The sequence below is a fragment of the Mirounga angustirostris genome, unplaced genomic scaffold, assembly GCF_029215605.1.
Source record: "Mirounga angustirostris isolate CCGP_5_RB_7025 unplaced genomic scaffold, mMirAng1.0.hap1 SCAF_10, whole genome shotgun sequence".
Classification (NCBI taxonomy): Eukaryota; Metazoa; Chordata; class Mammalia; order Carnivora; family Phocidae; genus Mirounga; species Mirounga angustirostris.
This window is the reverse complement of record NW_026991718.1, coordinates 114,249,708-114,271,580: the sequence shown is the minus strand read 5'-3', so window position 1 is coordinate 114,271,580 and position 21,873 is coordinate 114,249,708. Positions and strand designations below refer to the sequence as shown.

Genomic DNA, 21,873 nt, shown 5'->3' with positions numbered 1-21,873 from the left:
CTTAGTCTGTGACTTGTCTTTTCATTCTTCTAACAGTGCCTTTTGAAAAGCAGAAGTTTTTTATTTCCATGAAATTCATTTTATCAATTTGTTCTTTTATGGATTGTGCTTTTGGTATTGTATCTAAGAAAACTGTGGTTAACCCACTGTCATAAAGTTTTCAGTTTTACATTTAGGACTACAATTTGAGTTAATTTTTGTAGATGGTGCAAGGTATGAATCAAAATTCTTTTTACATTTTATTATATTTTTCTTTTGCATAGGGATAACCAGTTGTTTCAACACTGGTTGTAGAAAAGGTTATCCTTGCCTTAGAATCTTTGTAGAAAATCAGTTGTCCATATACTCCGTGGATGTGTTTCTCAAATCTGTTCTGTTCCATTACTGTTTCTCAATCTTTCTGCCAAGACCATATTGTCATGACTACTATAGTTTTATATAGTCTTAAAATCAGGTTTTGACTATCCTAGGCTCTTGCATTTCCATATGAATTTTAGAACCAGCTTGTCAATTTCTACAAAAAGCCCACTGGAATTTTTTATTGGGATTGCATTGAATTTATAGGTCAATTTGGGGAGAATTAAGTCTTCTTACCCATAACACAGTATATTTCTCAATTTATTTAAGTCTTTTTTAGTCTCTCAGCAATGTTGTGTAGTTTTCAGAGTAGAGAGATATTTCACATTCTTTACCATACTTATCCCTAAGTATTTCATAGTTTTGGATGCTACTACAAATAATATATATATATGTTTTTTCTTCAGAGAGAGAGAGAGCATGGGGAATGGGGAGTGGCAAGTAGAGGGGCAAAGGGAGAGGGAGAGAGAGAATCTTAAGCAGGCTCCACGCCCAGTGTGGAGTCGGACATGGGGCTAGATCTCATGACCCTGAGATCATGACCTGAGCTGAAATCAAGAGTTGGATGCTTAACCAACTGAGCTACCCAGGTGCCCCTATAAATAGTATTCTTGTTCCAATTTCCAATTATTCATTTCTAGTATAGAGAAATACAATTTATTTTTGTATATTGATCTTTTTATTAGTTCTAGTAGTTTTTTTAAAAAGTAGATTCCACTGGGGTTTTTCTTCTACATAGACAATTATGTCATCATATTTGGAAATTTTTTAGCCATTATTGCTTCATTTTTAAATTTTTTTAAAGATTTTATTTATTTGAGAGAGAGAGAATGAGATAGAGAGAGAGAGCATGAGGGGGGGAGGGTCAGAGGGAGAAGCAGACTCCCTGCTCAGTAGGGAGCCTGCTGCGGGACTCGATCCCGGGACTCCAGGATTATGATCTGAGCTGAAGGCAGTCGCTTAACCAACTGAGCCACCCAGGTGCCCCTAAATTTTTTTTAAAAGATTTTATTTATTTATTTGACAGAGAGAGACAAAGTGAGAGAAGGAACACAAGCAGGGGGAATGGGAGAGGGAGAAGGAGGCTTCCTGCTGAGCAGGGAGCCTGTTGCAGGGCTCAATCTCAGCACCCTGCGATCATGACCTGAGCCGAAGGCAGCTACTTAACAACTGAGCCACCCAGGTGATCCCACTGCTTCATTTTTTTAAAGATTTATTTATTTATTTGAGAGAGAGAGAGAGAGATCTGGGTGAGGGGCAGAGGGGAAAAGGAGAGGGAAAGAATCCCAAGCAGACTCCCTACTGAGTGTGGAGCCTGACATGGGGCTTGATCCCATGACCCTGAGATCACGACCCAGGCTGAAACCAAAAGTTAGATGCTCAACCGACTGAGCCATCCAGGCACCCCAACCATTATTACCTTAAATAATTTTTCTATCCCACCCTCATCACCTTCAGAGGTTCTAACTACATATGTATTAGACTGCTTAAAGTTGTCTCACAGCTCACTAATGCTCTGTTCATTATTTTGACATTCTCTTTTCTTCTGTTTCATTTTGGATATTTTCTATAGCTATATCTTCAAGTTTACTAATCTTTTATTCTGTACCATAATGTCTAATATGCTGTTAATCCCATCCAGTGCATTTTATTTTTATTTTATTAAAAAAATTTTTTTTATCTTTTTTTTTTTAAAGATTTTATTTATTTATTTGAGAGAGAGAATGAGAGACAGAGAGCATGAGAAGGAGGAAGGTCAGAGGGAGAAGCAGACTCCCTGCTGAGCAGGGAGCCCGATGCGGGACTCGATCCAGGGACTCCAGGATCATGACCTGAGCCGAAGGCAGTCGCTTAACCAACTGAGCCTCCCAGGCGCCCTTTTTTTTTATCTTTAAGTAATCACTACACCCAATGTGGGGCTCAAACTCACAACCCCAAGACCAAGAGTTGCATGCTCCAAAGAGTGAGTCAGCCAGGCACCCCCTCATTCAGTATATTTTAAAATCTCACTCATCTCAGGAGCAGGGCAACCCCCCACCCCCACCTTAAGGAAAGCGGGAGCTATGGGTGGGGAACCCTTGGGATTCAGAGCTGGGCAGGAAATGGGACCGGTGCATGGCGGATGGGGTCCGTGAAAATCGGGACTAGTTTCTGAGTAGGACTTGTTTTCTCACTTACCTTCTTTAAAAGAAGAATGTGGCCATTAGCCTTTAATTCTGGCATGGGATTGGGAATGGCCTACTCCAACTGTCAGCATGATTTCCAGGCTCCGCATCTTCTACATGGAAAATATGTCAAAGAGCCCGGGCAGTGACTTATACCTGAGAACACCCCAGTGGGAGGAAAAGAGAAATCATGTTTATTCCTCAGGAATACTGAAATGCCCTGGAGTAAACTGACATTCTTCCTTAACAATGTTATCAGTAATGCTTTAAACTCCAGCATACTGTTTATGTATCTGAAACAAAGTCTGTTTCTTGTTTCGTATTTTCTCTTTGGAAATTGCAAGGAGGTGGTCTTAAAAGAAATAAATTAAAAATAGGCAGCCCAGTAATAAATAAATAAATAAATAAATAAATAAATAAATAAATAAATAAATAAATAAATAAAATCTCACTCATTTCTAGATGCTTGATTTCTTTTTTATGTCTTCCATGTGTCTGCTTAACTTTTTGGACATGTACAGTTATAATAGCTGTCTTAATATCTTCTCTGCTAATTTTGTCAGTTCTGGGTCAGTTTCAATTCCTTTTTCTTCTCATTATTTCCTGCTTTGCATGACTGGTAAATGTTTTTATTGGATGCCACATACCATGAATGTTAACCTGTTGGCTGCAGGATATTTTTGTAATTCTCTGAGTATTCTTACACTTTGTTCTGGGATGCACTTATTTGGAAACAGTTTGATCCTTTTGGGTCTTGCTTTTAAGATAGGTGGGACCAAAGCAGGGCTTAGTCTAGGCCCAGCTTTTCTCCACTGCTGAGGCAATACCCATGTGTGTATCCCACCCAATGCCCTATGAATCATGAGGCTTGCCAGTCTGGCTGGTGGAATCAGGCACTATTCTTGGCCCTTCATGAGCACTGAACACTGTTCCCTCTAATCCTTTTGTCTGGTTCTTTCCTTGTCCTTGGATAGTTTCTTCACATGCACGTGCTAGTAAGTACTCAGCTGAATATTTGAGTAGATCTCCAGAATTCTCTCTCTCTCTCTACTCTTTGGTATTCTTTTTGGTCTTCCCAGACTCTCAGCTCTCTGTCTCCCCAAATCAAAGTGGCTGCTGGGCTCCATCTGGGTGCCCCCTCCCTGCACCATATGGCCTGAAAACTCCCTCTTAAGACAGTAATCTGGGGAAATCATAGGACCCACCTCATTTGTTTCCAGGCTCTGGGGGATCACTGTCCTTCATTACCTGGTGTGGGGTATCTTGAAAACAATTGTTTCATTCAGGAGAGTAAGGCAGGGGAGCTTTTAAAAATCCCAATGTCCAAGCCACACCCTAGATAATTAAATTTAAATCTCTGGCGTCAACATGAACTCCTCAGGGGAATTTCAGTGCCCATCCAGATTTAAGGTCAGTATTCTATATTGTGATTTTATTATTTTGATTTAAAAATAGTTTATTTTGAACCGGGTCTTTGGCATAGGAAACATGGTACTAGAGCACATTTTCAACTTACAGCTGAGCCCCTGATTAAAGAAATCAAATCTCGGGGCACCTGGGTGACTCAGTCGTTAAGTGTCTGCCTTCAGCTCAGGTCATGATCCCAGGGTACTGAGATTGAGCCCCGCATCAGGCTACTTGCTCAGCGGGGAGCCTGCTTCTCCCTCTGCCTGCCACTCCCCCTGCTTGTGCTCTCTCTCTCTCCCTGTCTCTAACAGATAAATAAATAAAAACTTAAAAAAAAACAAAATATAGTCCCCTGATTAAAAAGTAAGGTTGGTCTCAAGCCCAAAGAGAGGCAGAGGCTGCCTGTGAGAATTCAGTGTGGCCGTTGGGAGGATGGGACAGAGCAGGGAGCTGGGGACAGGCTTGGGGGCATTTACAGTTTATTATTTCCACCTAACAAAGCATTCCTAGCTCACTGTCTTGCTTCATTTTCTTCCCCCAACAACCCTGAGGCGAAATTCACTATCTCTGGTTGGCAGATGAGGAAATGGGGCTCAAGAGGTTGAGTGACTTGACAAAAGGCAAATCAGGAGCAGAGTTAACATTTAAACTCAGTTCTCAGAGACAGAATAAGGAGCAAAGCAGTCCTTAGCTGTGTGGCTGCCAGGGGTAAGGGAACATCCCTGCAAAGTGCTGAGGTGAAGCGAATTCTGTGCATCGGGCCGCCTGGCAGATGAGCAAGAAATCACTAGATCAGCTGCGGGGGTAAGGATGCCAGAGACTGAGACGGTCAGGTGAATGCTCCGAGGAGCATTGGCCCAGTCCCACCCTGCCTCCTAAGGAGACTGAGGTTCCCGTAGGACTTCTGTCCCCTGAGAGGGTAGGCAAGTAGAGAGTCAGAACTGAGAGGCCAGGAAGATAGAGAAGATACCGGTGTTGCTATGTCATCCTCCCTCCTGGCCCTTCCTCACACAGTATTCACCTCTGCTCTCAAAGAATAAAGACTAAAATAATACAGCAATGTTGGCTCCTCTCCACGAGCGTTCGCCAGGAGACAGACCCTTCCCAGGCATCATTCTACCGAATCCTCCCTGTGATTCTCTGGAGCAGGTGTTTCTTCATCTCCATTACAAAGGTAAGGAAAGGGAGGCTGAGGATGACTGACTATAGTCATTATCTATTGCTGCATAACAGATTATTCTGAAGCTTAACAGCTGAAAACCACAATAATCATTTATTATCTCAAGCATTCTCTGTGGGTCGGGAATTTAAGAGCAGATTAATGGGGTGATTCTAGCCTGGGGCACCCCATGAGACTCCAGTCAAGCTGTCAACCAGGGCTGCAGTCATCTTCAAGCTTCACCAGGGCTGGAGGATCCAGTTCCAAGGTGGCCCCCGAACAGGTCTGGCAAATCGGTTGTTAGTTGTATCAGTTACTTGCCATGTGGATCTTGCCACGGGGCTGCTTGAGTGCGCTTAGAACATGGCAGCTGACTTCTCCTAGAGCAACTGATCCAAGAGAGCAAAGTGGAAGCCAAAATGCATTTTCTGGCTTAGCCTCTGAAGCCACACTGTCATTTCTATAGTATCTTAGTGGTCGCACAGGTCAGCTCTAATCACTATAGGAGGGGACCGACTATACAAGAGTAGGAAGACCAGGGGGTGAAAACCACTGGGGGCATCATGGAGGCTAGCTACCACAGTGACAAAGTAATTTACCCAGGATCATGCACAGGGGAGGTATTAGGGGTGGGCTTTGAACCCAAGCATTACTATGTCACAGTACAGATTGGCTGGAAGGAGTGGGAACAGGCAGGTGCCCACAGATCTCCCCTGTCCTGGAGATGCTCATATTTCAGGTCGCGCAGATCTCATTCCAGAGATCGTGTGGGCCAGACACTGTGTCTGAAGTGTCAGTCACTTCATCAAAACCACGTGACCTGGGCATGTTTATAAAGGATTGCACAAATCATCGCTTGACAGTGCACTTGGTGAGTCAGAGGGAACCTGGGTCCTGGCTCCGGCTCTGCCTCTGACTTAGTGTGTGACCCGGAGTAAGTTTCAGCCCCTTTGAGGTCTTTGATTTCCTATCTGTACAATGGGACTGTTGAATCCCACCGGCCCTGCAGGCCCCTGGCTAAGAGATTCCGGGATTTCATGCACAGAGCTATTCACCAGGGATGTTGAGGCGATCCCCTCTCCTCTTTGCCTGGATCTCTCAGACCTTTTGCCCCAGTGGAGTGGACCCCTGAGGTACAAGGGTCACTTTTTGGGAGCCGGGCCAGGCTAGGCCAGGCTGCTCAGCCCTGCTTCACCCACAGCTGGCTGGCACCATTGTTCCCCCATAAAGCCGGGCCGTTTTCCAGCCACTGCTGCCCTCAGGGCAGGGGAGAGGCTCAAAGAACTTGGTTGTGTGGCTTCCCCCCCTCCCCCAGGGCAGGCCTGGGTCACCCAACAGGCTGACTCAGCCCATGCAGGGGAACAAAGAAGACGAGATATGGTTTAAGGAAAGAATTTGACATTTACTATTCCCCCCACCCTGAAACTTCAAAGTAATCATTACAGGGAAAATCCTGTTCTACTTATCTTACAGCTTAGTAGGATGTTAAAAAATGGGGGTGAGGGCATTATAATTTTTCAGTGCTTTAAGGACCCATATTTTAATGAGTCTACAATGCACATCTGTTTGCCTTTTTTTTTTTTTTTAAGATTTTATTTATTTAAGAGAGAGAGAGCATGAGAAGGGGGAGGGTCAGAGGGAGAAGCAGACTCCCTGCTGAGCAGGGAGCCGGATAAGGGACTCCATCCCGGGTCTCCAGGATCATGACCTGGAGGCATGTCGCCCAACCAACTGAGCCACCCAGGCGCCCTCTATTTGCCTTTTAATCTTTGAAATGGGGATGCATGTAATAGTTGAGGTGTGTGTAAAAAGCACATGGTGTTGCACAAAATAATGGTACATATTACAACGATGGGTCTTAAATTGGATGAAATGCAGTCCTTAGGCCCTGTTCCTGGAGACCCGGTCCGGCTGCGTCCATCCCTTCCTCCACTGTCCCACCCCCAGGCCCACTCTGGGTCACCACCCACGGGCCTGTCTTTATCCTGTGTCTCCAGTACAATCCTTCAAACTTTCTCAAGCTTTTCCTCTACATAAAACTCTGAAGGAGCTGTGAGAGGGTAGCTGTTCCCCACTTCTGACCAAGACAGAGAAATTTTCAGCAGAGTGAAAGAGCACAAAAGAATAAAAAAATTTCATGAGTAATAGCTAACAGTTCTCTACACTGTGTTACAGGCACTGTTCTAGGTGATTCGTGTGTGTTAATTCTTTTTTTTTTTTTTTTTGCAAGAGACAGAATGAGAGACAGAGAGCATGAGAGGAAGGAGGGTCAGAGGGAGAAGCAGACTCCCCGCTGAGCAGGGAGCCCGATGCGGGACTCGATCCGGGGACTCCGGGATCATGACCTGAGCCGAAGGCAGTCGCTTAACCAACTAAGCCACCGAGGCGCCCTCGTGTGTGTTAATTCATTTAGTCCTTACAACCATTTATCGGGTAGCTACTTGCATACCCCCATTTTAAAGATGGGACAACTGAGGCACAGAGAGGCACTATAACTTGCCCAAGATCACATAACTAGTAAGTGACAGAGCCCAGGGGTAATTCTGCCTTTGCCCCAGAGGTAACACTGTCATACATGTGGTCCATATCCTGCTAGATCTTGTTTTTTATGGATCTGTGGCATAACATATAGGAAAATATATGCTTGCCTTTCCAAAGGGGAAGAGCAACTAGAAATGTTGTTCTGCAACTAGCTTTTCCTACTTCACCCTAGGACTTAGAGATTACTTTTCTATACAAGCACATAGAGATTTCCTAGTTCTTTTTATTTTTTTAAAACATTTTTAAAATACTTATTTACTTATGTAATCTCTATATACAACATGGGGCTTGAACTCATGACCCCGAGATCAAGAGTCACATGTTCTTCAACTGAACCAGCCAGGCACACCTCCTAGCTCTTGTTTTCTTTTTTTAAAGTAGGCTCCACCCAATGCGGCTTGAACTCTGGACCCTGAGATCAAGACCTGAGCTGAGATCAAGACATGAGCTGAGATCAAGAGCTTAACTGACTGAGCCACCCAGGCACTCGCCCTCCCCCCAAAACCTAGTTCTTTTTAACAACTGCCCAGGATCTCATACTGTGTATGCTGTGAAAATATGCCCAAGTGCCTCGGAGGGACCAGGCCCCATCCGCCCTCTGGGCTTCATGTGCGTATCTGATTTCAACCGGACAGCCTTTGATCACTAGCATTCTTTCCATTTTAAAGGTGGAAAAAGTGGAGCACCTGGCCAGTTCAGTTGGTGGAGCCTGTGATTCTTGATTTCAAGGTTGTGAGTTCAAGTCCCACGATGGGCGTAGAGCTTACTTTTAAAAAAATAAATATAAATAAATAAGTATGAAGAAAGTGAGGCCTAGAGAGGGTAAATATATTACCAAGTGAATGAAATAGGATTTGAACTGAGAGTCCACACTTCTCTTCTGCACTTCTAAGAGCCTTTCCAAATGCAACAATGCACCTCAGTACCCTATTGGTGGGTATTTGGATTGTTTCCTATTTTCCCCCATGACAAATAATGCTGAAGTGAACATCCTTGCACATGCTTCTTTCCACAAAGACATATTTCCTAGGGCAGGTTGTGATGGTGAACTTGCTGGTCAAAGGCCATTATATTAATAATGACACTGCCAAACCTCCCTCAAGAAGGCTTTTCTAATTTACCTTCCCACCAGTTGGAGATCCTGTTTCCTCTAAGAAGCACAGGATTTGGAGTCACCATACCTGGGCTTGAATCCCCCCTTTGCAGCATGACTTTGGACAAGCCATGCTGTTGTGTGTATGAATTTCTTCCTCTCCTCTTCTTCTCCCCCCCCTTTTTTGTTATGCAGTGTCCCATTGTACAAATAGTCCACAATTGATCTGTTTTGCTGTTGACAGGCATCAGGGTTGTTTTCAGAGAAGAAGGCTGCCATGAACACTCATGCATATGCCTTTTGGACATATTTATTTACTCCTCTTGGACATATAAACCTAGCGGTGTTGCTGAATCATAAGGGAGATGTAGATTTAGCTTTAGTATGTATTGCCAAATAGTTTCCAAAGGGGCTGTACCAAATTTATTCTCTTACCAATAATGTATGAGAGTTCTAGTTGCTCCACATTCTCATCAACACTTGATATTGTCAGCCTTTTACATTTTAGCTATTCTGGTGGCACTATGCTCTTGTAATCCTCATATCACCCCCAAGAGGTAGATGTGTGTGTGTGTGTGGATACTGTTGGCCAGTGACTGACCTCATCAATATCCTCCTCTCTAGCTACCTTCTAGGTAAGGGGGGCACTGTGTAAAGTTCTGGCCGATGAGATAGTAGAGACTGCCCACTGGGTAAAACTTCTGGGAACACCTTGGCTTTCCAAGAACAGACTCAGGTTGCTCATCCTTCATTCCTTTACTTTCTTTTTCTACCTGGCACATGGACATGATGTCATCCATGGAACAACATATTCCATGAGGCCACAACAGAATCACAGAGACCCTGGCCATGACATCATTAAGCCAGTGAAACAACCCAAGCAGCCCCCTGTGTTGAGACTTCCTGTAAGACAAAGTCCCCTAACCTACCATTGGTCCAGTTTTCTACTACTTGCAACCAAGAGCATTCTTTGGTAATACTTTGACTATCTCCACTCTGCATCTGAGAAAAGAGAGGTTCAGACAGTTCAACTGAAGCAACAATGTGCAAGGAACACTAGGGAATGGAGAAGGTTCTGAGATGCATGGAGTTGACAGGAAATGAGAGCCCTCTGCTTGAGACGACTTAAGGGGATGTGGTACCCTTTCTGAAGGCTCAGGAGGGGAAATAAGGCTGCTATAAGGACCTCTGTGAAGATTAGGATATCTCTCTGGACAAATTTTACAAAGTATCCTTCCTCCAAGTAAAGTCAACCTCAAGTCAGGGCCCCCCTTTTACTCTAGTACAATGGCCCTGAAAGGAAACATTCTGGGAAGGTCAAGAAGTGTGCTTTGTATAGAAAAAGAGGTTCCGAGGCCACAGAGGAAACATCTAAAACAAGGACCTATGTGGGCGGGACCAGGGATAGGGAAGCCTGAAGCAGCAAGGAGTGATGGAATGGCTGAGTGGGGGAGTGCTACAGGCAGGGCAGGCATGGGCCCAGGATGGGAATTGAGTTTAGATCCTGATGGGAAGAGGATGGCATCCATATCTTCATTCTGCCCCAACTCCCTTTGGTGGCAGCACCTGCTGAAGGTCCCTGAGCAAACCTGGCCTGGTCTCAGAGAAGTGGTGAAGATGTCCCAAGATTTGTGATGGGGCAGCTGGACCTTGAGCTGGCCATAGGACATCTCTGTGGGCAGAGTGTCCCTACACCCAAAACATGATTGTGCTTACCATCCCCATGTATGAAACTGCCTCCCACCCCCAAGGAAGCTCCCTGAACAGGGATTATAACTAATTCCCTTTCTATCCCTAGGGATGAGTACTGGGTTGGGAGTATGAAAACCTAGGCCTCCCCTGACTTGTTCATTAATTTGCTGTGTGACCCTGGACAAATTAGTCAGCCTCTCTAGGTCTCAGTATCATTATGTCTAAAATAGAGCATGGACTTGATCTTTGAGGACCTTCTAGATCTACTACCTATGATTCTCTACCTCTTCTCTCTAACCCACCTGGTATGTATAATTACATTACATGAGTACACCACATCTTATTATCCTGTTGATGGACCTTCAGATTGCTTCTAATATTTCACATTTACAAACAGTGATGCAATGAACAGTGTTATACATGCCTTCTCGTGCACGTGTGTGATATTCTCTCAGGTATAGACTTGCAAACGGAATTGGTGGGCATGCACAGCTTCAACTTTGCAAGTTATTGCTAACTGGCGCCCCAGAGAGGTTATGTGTATTTACTTCTCCCCCACTAACAAAGCATGAGAAGTCCTGGTACTCCTCATTGTTGTCAACATTTGGTATTGGCAGACTTATTAATGTTGTGATTGAGACATAGCCTACGTACAGTTAAGTAAATAAAATGCACCTGTCCTAAGCATCCAGCTTCATGCATTTTTACTTTTGTTAAAACCATGTAACCTCTACTCAGACTATTTTCAGACCACTAGGTGGCTCCTTCATGTCCCTTCCTAGTTAAGAGTCCCCAGTCCCTCTGCCAAAGTAACAACTGTCCTAATTTCTATAAACATACTTTAGTTTTGCTTGTTCTTGAACGTCATACAAGTGGAATTATCCAGCATGTACTCCTTTTTGTTTGGCTTCTCACTCAATTTAGTATCTGAGATTCATCCATGTTAAAAAAAGAAAGAGAGAAATTTACTTTGATGAATTGGCTCACATGATTACAGAGACGGAGTCTCATGACCTGCCATCCTCAAGCTGGAGACCCAGGAAACCTAGTGGTGTAATTCAGTCCAAGAGCAGGAGAAGACCAATGTCCCAGCTCAAACAAGTAGTCAGAAAGGGAAAAAATCCTCCCATCCTCCACCTTTTGTTCTATTCAGGCCCTCAGTGGATTGGATGATGCCCACCCACATTGAGGAAGACAATCCACTTTACTGAGTCCACTGATTTAAATGCTACTCTCATCTGGAAACACACAGAGACACTCAGAAATAATGTTTAATTTGGACACCCTGTGGCCCAATCAAGTTGACACATAAAATTAACTATCACAAAGGGTGGGCACCTGGGTGGCTCAGTTGGTTAAGCGACTGCCTTCGGCTCAGGTCATGATCCTGGAGTCCCTGGATCGAGTCCTGCATAGGGCTCCCTGCTCGGCGGGGAGTCTGCTTCTCTGTCTGACCCTCCTCCCTCTCATGTGCTCACTCTCTCTCATTCTCTCTCTCTCAAATAAATAAAATCTTAAAAAAAAAAAACTATCACAAAGGGTGAGGGTGGCGGGTACTCTTTGCCAACCAGAGCAGAGTCAGAAGGGGGATCTGATGTTGGGCCTGCCCCTTCCTTTTCGACTCCCATGGTGCCTAATAGAGGCTCTGCACTCAATAGAAACTCGGAAACTTGATAAAGTGACTAATTTCATGAGGACATCCCCCAATAATAACAATTCAATATTGAGCACCAACGTATGTGGGGCACCTTTTTATTCCTGACTCCATCTTTCCCTCTTGACAACCCTAGGAATCCGTGCCATTGTCCTCTTCTGTAAAGGTGGAAACAAACCCACAGAGGCCCTACTTGGTCTGCCTTAGATCCTAGAAAAATGAAGTGCAGTGGGTTGAACAGTGGCCCCTCAAAAGATATACCTATGTCCTAACTTCAGAACCTGTGAATTGCAGGTGCAGTTCAGTTAAGGATCTCGAGATGAGTTTATCTGGATGGGCCCTAAATCCTAAATCCAATGACAAGCATCCTCAGAAGAGACAAGAAGAGGGAAGAGACAGAGGGAGAAGAGGAGGCCATGGGAAGATGGAGATAGAGATTGGAGGGATGTGGCCATAAACCAGTGAACTCTCGGAGCCACCAGAAGCTGGAAGAGGCAAGAAAGGATTCTCCCCTAGAGCCTTCGGAGCAAGTATGGCCCTGTTGACACCTTGATTTTGGACTCTGGTCTCCATCACTCTGCAAGAAAAATTTCAGTTGTTTTATACCACCAGTCCACGATAAGTTAGTGCAGCCACAGGAAAGGAACATGTGAGGATGGTGGAAAAGGCAAAGGAAAAGAAGGAGAGTCGGCCTCCCCTGCTGAAGCTCACGGTTCTCCATCTCCTGGCAGCTTTATGACCCAGTTTCCTCTCCTCTGCCCCTAGTTCATTTCACTGCAGCCTCAACGGTGTCCTTGTCACTCCTGAAATGTGCCAGGCATATTCTCACCTAACGTCTTGGTGCTTGCTGTTCCCTTTGCCCAAAATATATGTCTTCCCCCCGACACTCAGTTCTCTGCACCTCAGACAGGCCTCCCTGACCTCCTCTCTAGAGTATCTCCCATCTTCCAAGTCAGGAGACCCTCTCATTTTTCTTCATGGCACTCACCACCACTTGATGTGACGTTTTGTCCATGATATATGTGTTTATGTATATAATATCCCCTCCAACTAAGACATTAGCTCCTCTAGGACAGGGGCTTTATCCCCAGCCTCTAGCATAGTTCCTGGTCCATAGTAGGTATTCAATAAATATTTGAATCAATAGCTCGCTTCAACAGCACATAGACTAAAATTGGAATAATATAGAGAAGATTAGCGTGGCCCCTGTGACAGGCAAATTCATGAAGTGCTCCATACATTTGTATGTTAACTAACTGGAATTAAAATTAAAGCTTAAAAAAAAAAGGAATAAACTAGTTGACTAAAAAAAAATGTGAACGAATGAACAAATTACCCACTAATAGTGATGGGAGTGAGGAGGAGGAGGGCCCAGATGTGGAGCTGTCATCCAAGATGAAGAGGCAACTCTGTGTGGGAAGCTGTTGGCCCTAATAGGGCCCCTGGTTCTCAGCCCAAGTGTGATTAGGAGCCTCAGAGAAGCCTTTCTCCACACCACTCCACCTGGCATGCCTTGTCTTTCTGCTGGCCACAGTCCCCAAGGGTTCATTTGATTCAAACACCCTGGGAAGGTTTGAAAGCATTCTTTGTTTCTACATCTTCTCATTTTTTTCCAAGCATCAAGCATGGACAGATATGTTTCGGAAAACACACAGACTCATGCACATACGTACACAAAATCTAACACATATGCTTGGCCATATCCCACCCTCTCATGGACCTTCACGGCTCAATCTACCCACATCCAGTACCAACTGTGTACAACTGTGGACATACACTCACCCTCAGTCATTCTCACTCCCCTGTCTCACATATCCACACTTACCCATGGTCCTGCATGGGCAGGCCTCCACTCAAGGTTCCCACCTGGGTAAGTGCTCATACTGACACATACACTCACTCATTCAGCTTCTCTGGACATGTGTGCATGGACCCATGTGCACACACATCCTTGAACATCCTCCAGGCTTCCTCACACACATACAAACAGGCAATGGCCCGGTATGGTGACTCACACTCGTCAGACCTTAGCATGATGACCTATCCCAACAACAGTGATATTGACTGAACACTGGCCAGGTGCCAGTTACCCTGCTCTTTGGGTCTTTGACTCATTCAATCCTCAGAGCAATCACACAGAACAGGTGTTATTATTAGTCTCATTTTAAAGATTTTTTTTATTTGTTTGACAGCGAGAGACACAGCTAGAGAGGGAACACAAGCAGGGGGGGTGGGAGAGGGAGAAGCAGGCTTCCTGCTAAGCAGGGAGCCCGATGCGGGGCTCGATCCCAGGACCCCGGGATCATGACCTGAGCCGAAGGCAGACGCTTAACGACTGAGCCACCCAGGCGCCCCTAGTCTCGTTTTATAGATAAGGAAACGAGGCTCAGAGTCATAAAGGGTACTGCTGGGATTCTAATCAAGGCATCTGACTGCAGAGCTCCCCACCTCCTTATTTGGTGTGGTAGAGTATACTTCTCAAAAATGATCACATCAATATCTCCCATCCCTCATGCTCTTCTAGAACCTTGTCACTCTCCAATCAAATGGTAGAATCTATGGCCCCTTCTCTTGAATTTGACTGGGTCTTTGTGACTGCTTTAAATAACAGTATGGTGGAAGTGAGGCCAATATAAATTCCAAGGCTAGATCATCAACGGTGATACCAAAAAATGGCCAAGACATGGAAACACCTGAGTATCCATCAATGGATGAATGGATAAAGAAAAAACCTGCCACTTTTTCCCACACAATGGGATATTATTCAGTCATAAAAAGAAGGAAATCCTGGGACGCCTGGGTGGTTCAGTCAGTTAGGTGTCTGACTCTTGGTTTCGGCTCAGGTTATGATCTCAGGGTTGTGAGATGGAGCCCCGCACCAGGCTCTGTGCTGGGCATGGAGCCTGCTTGGGATTCTCTTTCTCTTTCTCCCTCTGCCCCTCCCCCAACTCACGTGTGCGCACTCTCTCTTTTTTCTTTTCTTTCTTTTTTTTTTTAAGATTTTATTTATTTGACAGAGAGAGAGCGCACAAGCAGGGGGAGTAGCAGGCAGAGGGAGAAGCAGGCTCCCCTCTGAGCAGGGAGCCCAATGTGGGGCTCGATCCCAGGACCCTGGGATCATGGCCCAAGCTGAAGGCAGATGCTTAACCAACTGAGCCACCCAGGCACCCCTCTCTCTCTTTCTAAAATAAATAAATCTTTTTTTTTTTAAGATTTATTTATTTATTTATTAGAGAGAGAGAGAGCATGAGAGGGGGGAAGGGCAGAGGGAGAAGCAGACTCCCCACCGAGCAGGGAGCCCGATGTGGGACTCCATCCTGGGACTCCAGGATCATGACCTGAGCCGAACGCAGTCGCTTAACCAAATGAGCCACCCAGGCGCCCCTAAAATAAATAAATCTTTAAAAAAAAAGGAAGGAAATCCTGCCATTTGGGACAACATGGATGGACTCGAGGGCATTATAAGTGAAATAAGTCAGACAGAGAAAGGCATGTCTTACTTGTATGTGGAATGTCAAAAAGCCAAACTCATAGAAACAGTAGAATGGTGGTTGCCAGGGGCTGGGAGGTAGGGGAAATGGGGAGATGTTGGTCAGAGGGCATAAACTTCCAGTTAGAAGATGAATAAGTTCTGGGATCTAATGTACAGATGGTGATTATAGTTAACAATACTGTATTGTATACCTGAAAGTTGCTAAGAGAGTAGATCTTAAAGGTTCTCATCACCACCATTACCACCACAAGAAAAAAATTACTGAGAATTAAGTGAGGTGAATGATAGCTATACGGTTAACTAACCTTATTGTGTTCATCTTTTCACAATACATATGATTGTCAAATCATCACATTGTACACTTTGTTTTTTTAAAGATTTTATTTATTTGACACAGAGCGAGCACACAAGCAGCGGGGGGGCAGCAGGCAGAGGGAGAGGGAGAAGCAGGCTCCTCGCTGAGCAGGGAGCCCGACCAGCCGACTCAATCCCAGGATCCCGGGATCATGACCTGAGTTGAAGGCAGACGCTTAACCAATTGAGCCACCCAGGTGCCCCTGTATACTTTAAACTCACACAGTGTTCTTTGTCAATTGTATCTCCATAAAGCTAGAAAAAAAATGTTTTTTAAAGAATAGTCAAAAGAGGTGCCTGGGTGGCTCAGTCAGTTAAGCGTCTGCCTTTGGCTCGGGTCATGATCTCAGGGTCCTGGGATTGAGCCCCATGTTGGGCTACCGGCTCAGTGGGGAGTCTGTTTCTCTCTTTCCCTCTGCCCCTCCCCACCACGTGTCCTCTCTCTCTCTCAAATAAATGGATAAAATCTTTTTTCTTTTTTTTATTAAAAGATTTTATTTATTTATTTGACAGAGAGAGACACAGAGGGAAAACAAGCAGGGGGAGTGGGAGAGGGAAAAGAAGGCTTCCCGTGGAGCAGGGAGCCCGATGCAGGGCTCGATCCCAGGACCCCGGGACCACGACCCAGGCTGAAGGCAGACACTTAATGACTGAGCCACCCAGGCGCCCCATGGATAAAATCTTAAAAAAAAAAAAAAAAGTTGAAAAGAATAAAAGGTGATGCCAATTCTGCCTGGCTCTCTCTTGGGACACTCCCCCTTGGAACCCAGCTACCATGCTAGGAGGAAGCCCAGGCCCCATGGAGAGGCCGCATGCAGTTTCCTGCTGACAGCCTCACTGAGGTCCCAGCTGATAGCCAGCACCAGCTGGCAGCTGCGCGTGCGAGGAAGCCTGTAAGATGACGCCAGTCCAGCCACCATCTAACCGCAACCACACAAGGGACCAAGAGCAAGAACTGCCCAGCTGAGCTCAATCAACCCCCACACCAAAAGATAATAATAAGGATTATCGTTGTTTTATGCCACCAAGCATGGGTGGTTTGGTACACAGCAGTAGATAAATGGATGCCAGGGCAGAGACTTACCAACATTCAGCCTCAGACTGCCACAGGTAAGTAATGCCAAGCTCTTTGTCCTCCCTCCGGACCCTCCTCTTCTACCGCCAGGGGCCAGGATCTCAGAGCACAATCCTTATCATCTGATCCTCATACCACATGACCACTGGACGTCAAACCTCCTATCTGGGTGTGAGCTGTTCAAGTCAGCAGTGGACTCGGGGATAAGCTTCAGGCAAGTGCTTATCCCTATTTACTCTTCTGTCAAATGCGTAATAATTCCAGCCCTGTCCACCTCAAAGGGAGGCTACAAGGATCCATCCTGGAAGCTTGAGTTTAAGGGGTTATTATTATTATTATTTTTTTTAAGATCTTATTTATTTATTTGACAGAGAGAGACAGTGAGAGCAGGAACACAAGCAGGGGCAGTGGGAGAGGGAGAAGCGGTCTTCCCCCCAAGCAGGGAGCCCGATGCGGGGCTCGATCCCAGGACCCTGAGATCATGACCTGAGCCGAAGGCAGACGCTTAACGACTGAACCACCTAGGCGCTCCTAAGGGGTTATATTTTTTTATAAAGATTTTATTAAGTAATCTCCACACCCATCGTGGGGCTTGAACTCACAACCCCAAGATCAAGAGTCGCATGCTCTACCGACTGAGCCAGCCAGGCGCTCCTAAGGGGTTATTTTTAATGCTTGCATTTTAGGATCTCGGTGGCAACTAGAAGATAGGTTATAACCTATCACATTTATAACCAACACAGGAAGTCCTGCAATGTGGGGACATCTAGCATACGGGCAAACAACTCAATGGTTGCTGTGCAAATGAGAATGGCAACCAGTGGCCACTGGGATGATCATGGACCGTTGAGAAAAGTAAGTCAGGGATCAGACCGGCAGAACTAAAGTGGGCCTGGGGCGGGGATGTATGTTGGCCTAGAGAACTTAAACACCATCTAAAGAGGACAGTTAACATCCAGCTTGCCCACCCATTGCTATATGACAACATCCACTCAATTGCCAGACCTGATCATCTTTTCAAGAGAACCTAGAAACATGGATTTTCATTTGAACTCTCCCAATTAAAAAAATTGGCAACTAATTCATATTTTATACTTTTTTGGGGGGGCCTATTACACACTTTACTAAGCTGTTTGCCAAAACCAAAACAATACAATGTGGTCTCTGAGGGCACACTAGTGGAAAGTTCTTCTTGGGCAGGAGGCTCCAGGATGCTTAGATGAATTTTGAAGGGAGTGGGGAGGGGGACAGTATATTGTTGCACCTGTCAAGGGCCCCTTCAGCACCAGAAGGAGAGAGAGGAAGGTCGTGTATGTGTGGGAAGCAGAAATGATCACAGCCAAATCAGCAGAACCCTGGCACCGTGAGCCTACATCTTGGAGCTAGGTGAAACTGGGTTCAGATCCTGACTCTGCAGCTTACCACCTGGGTTTTCCTGACCCTCAGTTTCCTTATCTATAAAATGCAGTTAATAATGATTTTTATCCCATAGGATTGTTGAGGGGGTTAAACAGGATAATCTACATGGAGGGTTCGAAAGAGTTCATGATGTTAGCTGCTATTTCCCCCCACTTTTTTACTCTGCCATGACTGCAAATGTTTCCACTCCGGAGCAGGTCTCTTTCTGCTTTCTCTGCTTGGCTCTTTCTAGACCCAGGTGGGCACTTCTTCCTCTGAGAAACCTCCGAGGCCCCCAGGCTGGTGCAACATTCCTTCCCTCCCCTCTGGACGCTTTGCTCAGATGTGCCCTGGCATCATCGAAGGTCTATGTGGTGGTTCTTGGTGAGTCTTTGGCCCCCAGGGCTAGGAAGTTCCCCAAGGGCAGGAACCAGGTCTGAGTCATCCATGTTCCCCAGTAGTCTGCCCTCGAGTGGGTGGCCAGCAATGTTTGTGGACTAAAGGGAAGGGAACAGGAAGGGAGGGGTGTCACAAACAACACTCAGATCACTGGCTGAACCTTGGGCCCCAGGGCTCTCTGGCAGTTAAAGCACAGGTCGAGGGCTCATCCTTGTCTAACATTTAACTGTGTGTAAGTGTGTGTCTGAATGTATGTGAGTATGTGGCAGTGTGTGAATGTGTGTGCATGTGAATGAGTGAGAATATGTGTGTGTATATATCTGTGTGTGATGGTGGGAAAAACGTATATGTGTGAATGAATATGTGTGTGAGGGTTTATATGATTGCATTTATGTGTAAACACACACACGGTCACTAAGATGGAGCTCCAGGGGAAAGGGTCTTTGTGTTGTTCCTCTTTGTGTCTTCACACTCCCCAGTATGTGTGTGCGTGTGGGGGGCGGGTATCAGGAAGAGCATTATGGGAAAACAGAATAGCGCGGTACTTACCAGCAGGGGTCCAAGAGTCAGATGTCATCAGTGCTTCTAACTTTGGGCCGGGTGACCACTATAAGCCTCAGTTTTTTCGTCTGTAAAATAGGTATAATCGCAGCATCTAACCTATAGGGTGGAGCATAGGAAGTAGTTAATAAATGTCAGCCAGTATTATTATCCTGAATGTCACTATCAACACCCAGAGTGGATGCTTCCATGGGCTAAAAACCCTCAAAATATGTCAACAGACTACTAACCATATCCGTCAAAATTCTCTGAGCCTCAGTTTCTTCTACAAGAGGGAGCAATAAACTGTATTTTGCCTCCCAGGGCAGCTGGGAGGTTTATGAGATCCCGGGACTCGTGTAGGCAGAAGCCAAACGTAAGAGCAGGGTGCCCTCTCCTGGAAGTATGGGGTAAAGGTCCCCCACCCCCGACTAGTCACTGACCTCATAGGTCAGGACTGCCAGCAAACTGAGCCGGGAAAGGGACAGCCCTGGGGAGGGGATTTCTACAGCTCCCTAGCATAAGCTGCCTCTCCCCGACCCGCTTTGTCTGCTGGACTCCTCCTTCCTCCGATCTCGCTTTAGGACAGCCAGCCTGGGCCAGGAACCCCTGTTACAAGTTCTCAGAGCAAACCGTATTCATTTTGCATTCCTCTGTGTGATTATTTAGACAATGTCTATCTCTTCATGAGGGAAGGACTCATCTGAGAAATGAAAGGGAGTAGCAACATCCCAGACCATTGGATTCCTAGGGTCCCTGGACTAGGCTCTCAGTAAATGCTGGAGTAAAAGGATCGTGGGGGACACCTGTGTGGCTCAGTCCGTTAAGCATCTGCCTTTGGCTCAGCTTATGATCCCAGAGTCCTGGGATCAAGTCCTGCATCGGGCTCCTTTCTCAGCGGGGAGTCTGCTTCTCCCTCTCCCTCTGCCTCTGCTGCTCCCCCTGCTCTCTCTCTCTCTGGCAAATAAATAAATAAAATCTTAAAAAAAAATAAAAGAATCGTGGAAGCCCAGATTCTAGTACGCTAGAATCAAGAAAACATTAAAAAAAATTTTTTTTAGTCAAGAAAAAATTTTTAGTCATTTTCTAGTCAAGAAAACATTTTCTGTAAATTTTTTATTTAAGTTCAATTTAATTAACATTTATTATATTATTAGTTTCAGAGGCAGAATCCAGTGAGTTATGAGTTGCATACATCACCAGTGCTCATTACTTCGAGTGCCTTCCTTAATGACCATCAGCTGGTTACCTCATCCCCCCTCCACCTCCCCTCCAGCAACCCTGTTTGTTTCCCATAGTTGAGTTTCTTATGGTTTGCCACCCACTCTGTTTTCATCTTATTTCATTTTTCCTTCCCTTTCCCCTATGTTCATCTGTTTTATTTCTTAAATTCCCCATATGAGTGAAATCATATGTTTTTTATCCTTCTCTGACTGACTTATTTTGCTTAGTATAATACTCTCTAGTTCCATCCATGTCATTGCAAATGGCAAGTTTGCATTCTTTTTGATGGCTGGATGTTTTCTTGGGTCAAGAAATGTTTTCTTGATGTCTGGGTAAGAAAACATTTCTTAACCCAAGAAAACATCCAGCCCCCTCAGGGGAAGGCTCCAGCTTCAGCCGGGGACGTTAGAGACCTGGATTTGCAGAGTTCCTGACCCCCACCCCAAGGATAGCCAGGTCTGTGGGCTGAAGCCAAGAGACCCCACACGGTGGGTTCCTGGCCTACGTCGAAGAGCGTTAATTCATTCCACAAGTATTGGGTGCCTCTGTGTGCCAGGCACTCAGCTGGACAATGGGAATACAGGGGTGGGCAAAACCAGATACATTCCTGACCCTCCTAGAAGCAGTGAGACAGACACATAATCAGATGATTTTGACATAATGATACATATTTGCGCATACCCCCATTTGAGTCTGAGGGCTCCTCCAAGAGAAATAACGTGTCTGCGGGTGGGCACAGTTGGCTCCTGGGACTCTCATAGGCCCCCTCACCACCCCTGATGCAGACAGCAGTCTAGGACGAGAGGATTGAGGGGGTCTGGGGGAGTCCTGTTCCAAGCTCTCCAAGAAATCCGCCACCTCTGTACCCAACGCCCCGCAGTGACATCAAGGCCCACCCATGGGACGTGTACAAATCTGAGAGGGCCTGGAAGGAGGGTTGTGGAAGGAGTTGGGGAGGTGGGGAGACACCCTGATAGGCGTGGAACAGTGAGAGGGGTCTCCCCAGAACTGCATTATTCCATCTCATCCCCATTGATGGGCATCCTCAGGATCTGGATCCCAATCCCCCCATCTGGCAGCCTCCCAATTAATTTAGAGTCTAAGAGCTGGTCCCTGGATCTTGGGCAATCCAGAGGGCCCCTTGGCCAATGGGAGGCCTCCTTCCATCTCCACCCCTCTCCACTTCCCAAGTTGAAGGCCTAAGTGTCTGCGAAAGCAAACACCCAAAGGGCAGGTTCAAAGGGCAGACAATGTGGCCTGTCTCTGCCTATTATTCAGGGTGCCTCACAGCCTCCCTAGAGTCCTAGGCTGGCGCCTGGCTC

The 21,873-nt window shown here is 45.8% G+C and overlaps 2 pseudogenes; both read left to right on the top strand.

Annotated features, from left to right (window-relative positions):
• The first annotated feature begins 203 nt into the window (after positions 1 to 203).
• On the top strand, positions 204 to 2,671 carry LOC123852099 (MICOS complex subunit Mic10-like; annotated as a pseudogene).
• A 10,543-nt stretch (positions 2,672 to 13,214) lies between these two features.
• Positions 13,215 to 13,311, top strand: LOC123852184 (U6 spliceosomal RNA; annotated as a pseudogene).
• The last annotated feature ends 8,562 nt before the right edge of the window (positions 13,312 to 21,873 follow it).